Here is a 6,000-nt window from a genome sequence, read left to right as displayed (position 1 = left end):
AGCATGGCAAAAGAGCAAAAGATTACAGGTTCACAGACTTAGTGAAAAACTGGACATGGCAGTAAACAGCATCAGGTAGCAATGTTCAGAGCACGAAATCAACATGTTACAGGAACTTAACATAGCAAAGCAAGGCATGGAAGTGTTCTACTAAATGCACATGACAAAAGTCCCTTACTTACCAAAATCCAAAAAGGACTAGGAGATATGATGGCAAGCATGTAAACATAGCAAGTTTCGTTAACAGGTTTCAGACTTGGCAGAAAACAGAGCATGGCAGAAATAATAATATGTAGGCCTCTTTGTGAGCTTGATGCACTCACTACAGAGCAATGCACTACAAACAAAGTATACCTACAGCAAGATGGCTTGTTTATGAAGCTATAAATGGAAAGAAAAAATGCATAGCATGTATGGATCAACTACAATAAGCTTGGCAAAAATGCATATCATGTTAAGAATCTGCCAGAAATATTTTATAGCAACAGTAGAGCAAGACTAAGTCATGCTCTGGCACTCTATAATTGCAAACAATTGCAGGAATGTATCAATTACAACTATAGCAGAAAACATCCTTACTGAACATCTCCAAAATATGCATGGATCTCTCTGTAGCGTCAAGTTTACATGGCAACAAAATTACAGCAGACAAGGACTTTGAAATCACTAAGTCCCTGAAATCAGAAATATTACGGGCCTACTTTGCATGCTTGTGCTAGTCACCACAGAGATCACAAAAATGCATGGACTATGCCACTGGAAAGATGGCATGGCATACAATAAAACACATGTAGATCTCATGCTCATAAGATGCACAGAATAAATGATACAAAAATGACAACTCTCCAAGTTCTGATAAGAACCAGAGAATAACAGCAACTAGCCCTCTTCCAACGAAGATTTGGGCATCAAGATGACCTCTAATGAACATGGTGCAATTGAACAAAATGAAGAGCATCACGAGGCGAACAATCTGACATATTACACGCGCGAATCGAAGCTACATGCACGGAGTTACGATGCTATGAACATGGCATGATAATGTAAAAGTACTGGGACTTGGAGAAAAATAAAGGGGAGGAGAAGTCAACCCTGCGGGATTTTTGGATCCAGAACGGCCCGAGCTCGGTGGCGGCGATGGAGCTGGAGCCGAGGGAGCTTGGGGGGAGGAAGGAGAGGCCGGCGAGGGCGCGGTCGGAGCCGGCCGGAGTCGAGGCGAGGAGCGGCGGCGGCGAGGCGCCGGCGGGCGGGCTCCGCGGCGGCGGCGGCCGAGGACGTCGGGCGGCGAGGCGAGGCCAGGCGGCGGCAGGAGCGCGAGGCGGCGGCGTCGGCGCGCGGGACGAGGCGCTCGGGCCAGCGGCGGCGGCGGGCGGGCCCCGCGGGCCGGTTGCGGGCCGCGCGGGCCGGCGGCGGCGGAGGAGAGAGAGGCGGGTGAGGTGGCGCGCGCCGGTTGGCTGTGGCGGCGGGGAAGGCGACGTGGCAGCACGTGATTGGTCTGGGCGACGCGGCGGACGTTGTCCGGCCGACGGCGGACGCGTCCGGCGGCGCGGAGGGAAAATTTCTAGGGTTTCGTCTGTGATTCCGTTTTTCGGGGGAGATGGAGTTTTATAGGTAGAGGGAGCTAGGAGACTCCAAATGAGGTGCGGTTTTCGCCCACACGATCGTGATCGAACGACCTAGAGCCTGGAAAAGAGTTTGGTGGGTTTTGGGCTGGTTTTAGAGGGGGTTTTTGCTGGACACTCAAATGGACTTTGCGGATGCCCGGTTAACCGTTGGAGTACCAAACGACCTCCGAATGGAACGAAACTTGACCGGTAGTCTCCGGGTGGTATATTAAGGCCACTTGACTAGCCTCGGTCCATTCCGAGAAAGTTTGACACACGCACACGAAAGAAAACAAGAGGGATGCACCGGCGGAGATAGGAGCGCCGGATTGGAAAACGGACAACGGGGAAAATGCTCGGATGCATGAGACGAACACGTATGCGAATGCAATGCACATGATGACATATATGAAAATGCATGACATGACAAAATACAAAACGAAAGACAAAAACCCGACCACGGAGGGAAAAACATAACACATAACCGGAAATGGCAAGAGTCGGAGTTACAAATATGGCAAGTTACATGCGGGGTGTTACACTGGTCCTCTTCCCAAATGTAGGCGGGAAGGGATCCAACAACGGCCAAATTTGAAGGGAGACAACCAGTACAAGTTATCCTGACTATAGGTGGTCTTTTCCTGCCAAAGGCTCTGGTGGTGACGCCGTCCTAGACTCCACGGTGACCTCCGTCCTGCCGTCCTGCTGCTCTTGGTCTTGTTGCACCGATATGGAAACCTTTGCCTGATGCCTCGGGATTCCTCGCCCGCGCCTGCCTCTTTAGCACCAAAGAGGAAACGAGTACACTGCATGGGGGCGTCTGCCTGGCGCCCGCCTAGCCTTGGTCGTCATGGATTGCATCACAGGAACCTCGCGAGGTGCCCCTTGCCTTGATCTCTCCGCCCCTAGTGAGCCAGCCTGGTGAGGCGGCCGCCGAGGAGGTCTTGCGCCGTCTGCGCTGCGAGGCTTGGCCCCTCGCGAGGGTCTGGAGCGTTTGCTGATGAAGATGGGCCGTACAGGGCCACTGGTGGAGCCACATCGTGGGCCGCAGGCAGGCAAGTCTGGGGACCCCCGTTCCTAGGATGCCGACAGTAGCCCCCGGGCCCAAGGCGCGCTCGGACATGGCTTCGAGGTGAAGCCAAGGGGCAAGTGCGGAGCGCCGCGGGCCCCAACAGCCTGCAGCCTCGGTTGACGCGTGGCGATTGATGGGACGTGAGCGTCTCCGCTTCGCCACGCCGCCTCGGCAACTGCCCGACTGACAAAATGCTGGCGCGGGCTGCATTTGCCTTCATTGCTTTCCTTCGTCTTGCTCCAGATCCCCTTTCTTGCTCTTCGCTTCCAGAGACTCCAGATCCGCCCAGATCCTCCTTCAAGCCTGCCACCAATGGCGCCCAAAAAAGCTTGGTCTGCTCCTCCGCCATCCTGGTACTAGCCTGCGCTCGATGCGCCGAGTGTCTCGGAGAAGAACCTTGTCGTTGTGCTCCTGATGACGGCGGAGGGTGATGAGAAGAGGAAGACTGTGCTCCGGGCTGGCTCCGCCGAGCCGGAGGCCTCAGGAAGCACCTTCTACCCCTTCTTCATGAGCAGCATCGTAGCCGGGTTGGTTCCCCCTTCTCCGACTTCTTCTACTCCATCCTCAGCCAGTACAAGATTCACGCCCTCCATCTTCATCCCAACTCCATCCTCCTCCTGTCGATCTTCGCCTTCTACTGCGAGGCGTACGTTGGAGTGATGCCATCTGTGGCACTGCTGTGCCACTTCTTCTTCCAACTCAGGGTGATCAAGGAGGGCCACAACTCAGGGTGCGTCAACTTCGTCGCGGCCAACAAGACCAACGCGATCTCGAAGCCCGGGAAGAAGGCCGAGGGCTTCTGGAGCATGTGGGTCCTGATGGATGCCATGTGCTCCCACACCCAGCTGGTGCTGCCGACGGAGATGCCCATGTCCCACGACGAGTGGTCTTGCGCGAAGCTCGCCGACCCTCAGGCGGCGGAGGTGTTGGAGAGGATGACCGCCGACCTGAAGCCCTTTGACCCAAGGGCGGCGAAGCTGACGGGGGCCATGATAGTTAAAGAGTTCATGGCGCAGCGCGTGACTCCCCTCCAGGCACGCCTGCGCCCCTTGTGGAATCTTGGAGATGACGGGGACGACCTTCGCCTGTGTCTGGAGGCCCTTTCTGATGAGGAGTTGCGCTCGGGCCTCCGCTCCTTGGTTGGGGACGACCAAGTGTACCCGTCGGACTCCTTCGTTCCCTTGTTCCGCCGCCCAGATGGGGCGGAGGCTGCCGCCGCCATGCCCGTCTTCGCCGGGCGTGGGCTTGTGCCGCCTGCACCGTCGAATGTCCTGGTGACGACTCTAGTGGACGTGTCTTCCGACGAGTCTCGTGAGGAGGAAGAAGAGGAGGAGGAGGAGGAGAGCGACTTGGAAGTGACCCGCGAAGGGGCGGGGCAGACCTCCCCTTTGCGCAAGGCTAACATCCTCTACACCCTGCTTGATGACGATGACGAGGCCGATGTCCCCCTGGAGAGGGAGGAGCTTCCCGTGGCAGGGGGCTCCACGAGGTCCAAGGTCAGTCCCCTGATGAGGCCATCGGCCGAGGTTACGACGAGGGGCAGGTCGGCGCTGATCTCCGAAGACGACGCCCCTACTCTGACGCTGCCTGGAGCTGCTTCTGGCCCATCTGCAACCCCCTCTTCCACTCATGGAGCCCGCGGGCCCGCGCCTCAGGCTGCGAAGCTCTCAGGTTTCAAGCTTAAGAAGCGGAGAGACTACAACGCGGTGGACCAGTAAGTGTTCTCCTCCTGCCTTGTTCTTGCTTCTGCTGCTGATTCTTGATGCTTCTCCATTGTGCAATTAGGCCGACGCCCGTGGCAAAGAATAGGAAGGAGGAAGCGGTGGTACTGCTCGGGACCAAATCGCCTGCGGTGGCTACACCCCCCTCCGTGGGGAAGGGCAGTGACGGTTCTCGCGCTTCTCCGACCCAATCGTCCTCGCATGGCTTGGGGGAGCGTCCTCAGGAGGAGGCAGCCCCCGTAGCCCCACTGGCTCCGGAGGTGCCAACGTCGGGCTCGGTTGCTTGGGTCCCCAAAGCTCAGGAGCTCCCAGCCTCCCAGGCCATGGTGACAACGTTGCCTCCTCCTTTGTCCGCCGCACTACTGACCCCGGATCCTTCCGCCTCCCCTGAGTCCTGGAGCATGCTCTCTCTGCGCTGACCCTGTTGCGGGAGGATCTTGAACAAACCGACCATCGCCTGGTGGCCGGGCGCCTAGAGCCGATCTCTGGCTGGCTTCACTCCGATGTGTCCATCCAGGCGGCGCTAAGCCAGGCTGCGACGGCCTCCGAGAAGAACAAGCAGGCCGTCGCCCAAGCCGCGGCTGCTCGTGAGGTGGCGCTGAAGGATGCCGGGGCCGCCCAGGATCGATGTCGGTCGCTGGAGACCATGCACAATGAGCGTGCGGCCGAAGCTCGAGACCGCAAGGCGGAGGAGGAGAAGATGAAGGCCCGAGAGGACACCGTCAGGGGTCGCGATGACGAACTGGACGAGTTGGCGAAGGCACAGGCCACGAAGCGCAGCCGGCTGGAGATGCTGGAGCAGAAGATGAAGGAAGAGAAGGCCGAGCTGGAAGCCAAGGCGAAGGTCCTGGCTGAGGACCGTGTGGCCTGCAAGTCCCTTGAGGAGAAGACCCGCCTGGCACTGCGAGCACTCTATGAGAAGGGCTTAGAGGAGCAGCTGGCGACACACGACGAGGGCCCCACCCAGCTGCTTCCTCATTTATTCGTGGCGCTTGAAGATGTCGTGGACGGGATCGGCCTCTTGGTGGAGGGGGAAGCCCGTGCGCTTTCCTCGGCCGCGCTGACGCGCGTCTTCAGCCATCTCTATCTTCATGATCCTGACGCCAACCTTGACGAGCTGCTGGAGCCTGTGGATGACGAGCGCTGCGCAGCTGCTACCGAAGCCGTGAAGGGCCAGGTGGAGGCTTTGCTGAAGAAGTTCCTCCCCTTCGACCCTGCGCCCACAACTGGTGGTGCTGCGGAACCTGCAACTCCGGCGGGCGGCACAGGTGAGGGCAACATCACCGTCGAAGGGGCACCTCTTGCAAGCGACGACGGCGTCCAGGGATGATGAGATGACTTGCTGGCGACTCCTTTTCCTGCTTTGCCTCTACAACATGTACCGTGCCTCGTGGAGGTGTTAAACTTGTGTTTGGTATTTGAAGAACAGTATGTCTTGTAATATTTATTTGAGATTTTGCGATTTCCTTCCCGTTTGCTTGGTGTTCTACGTCGGCAAGGCCCAACCCCGCGCATACCTCAGCCACCGTTGTGCTGTCCGGATCGCCAGGATGGGACCAGGGGGTGAGGGGCTACGTGACCAGTTAGGCTCCTGAGTCGCGAT

Source organism: Aegilops tauschii, chromosome 4 (genome assembly GCF_002575655.3).
Source record: "Aegilops tauschii subsp. strangulata cultivar AL8/78 chromosome 4, Aet v6.0, whole genome shotgun sequence".
NCBI classification, from domain to species: domain Eukaryota; kingdom Viridiplantae; phylum Streptophyta; class Magnoliopsida; order Poales; family Poaceae; genus Aegilops; species Aegilops tauschii.
This window is presented reverse-complemented; position numbering follows the sequence as displayed.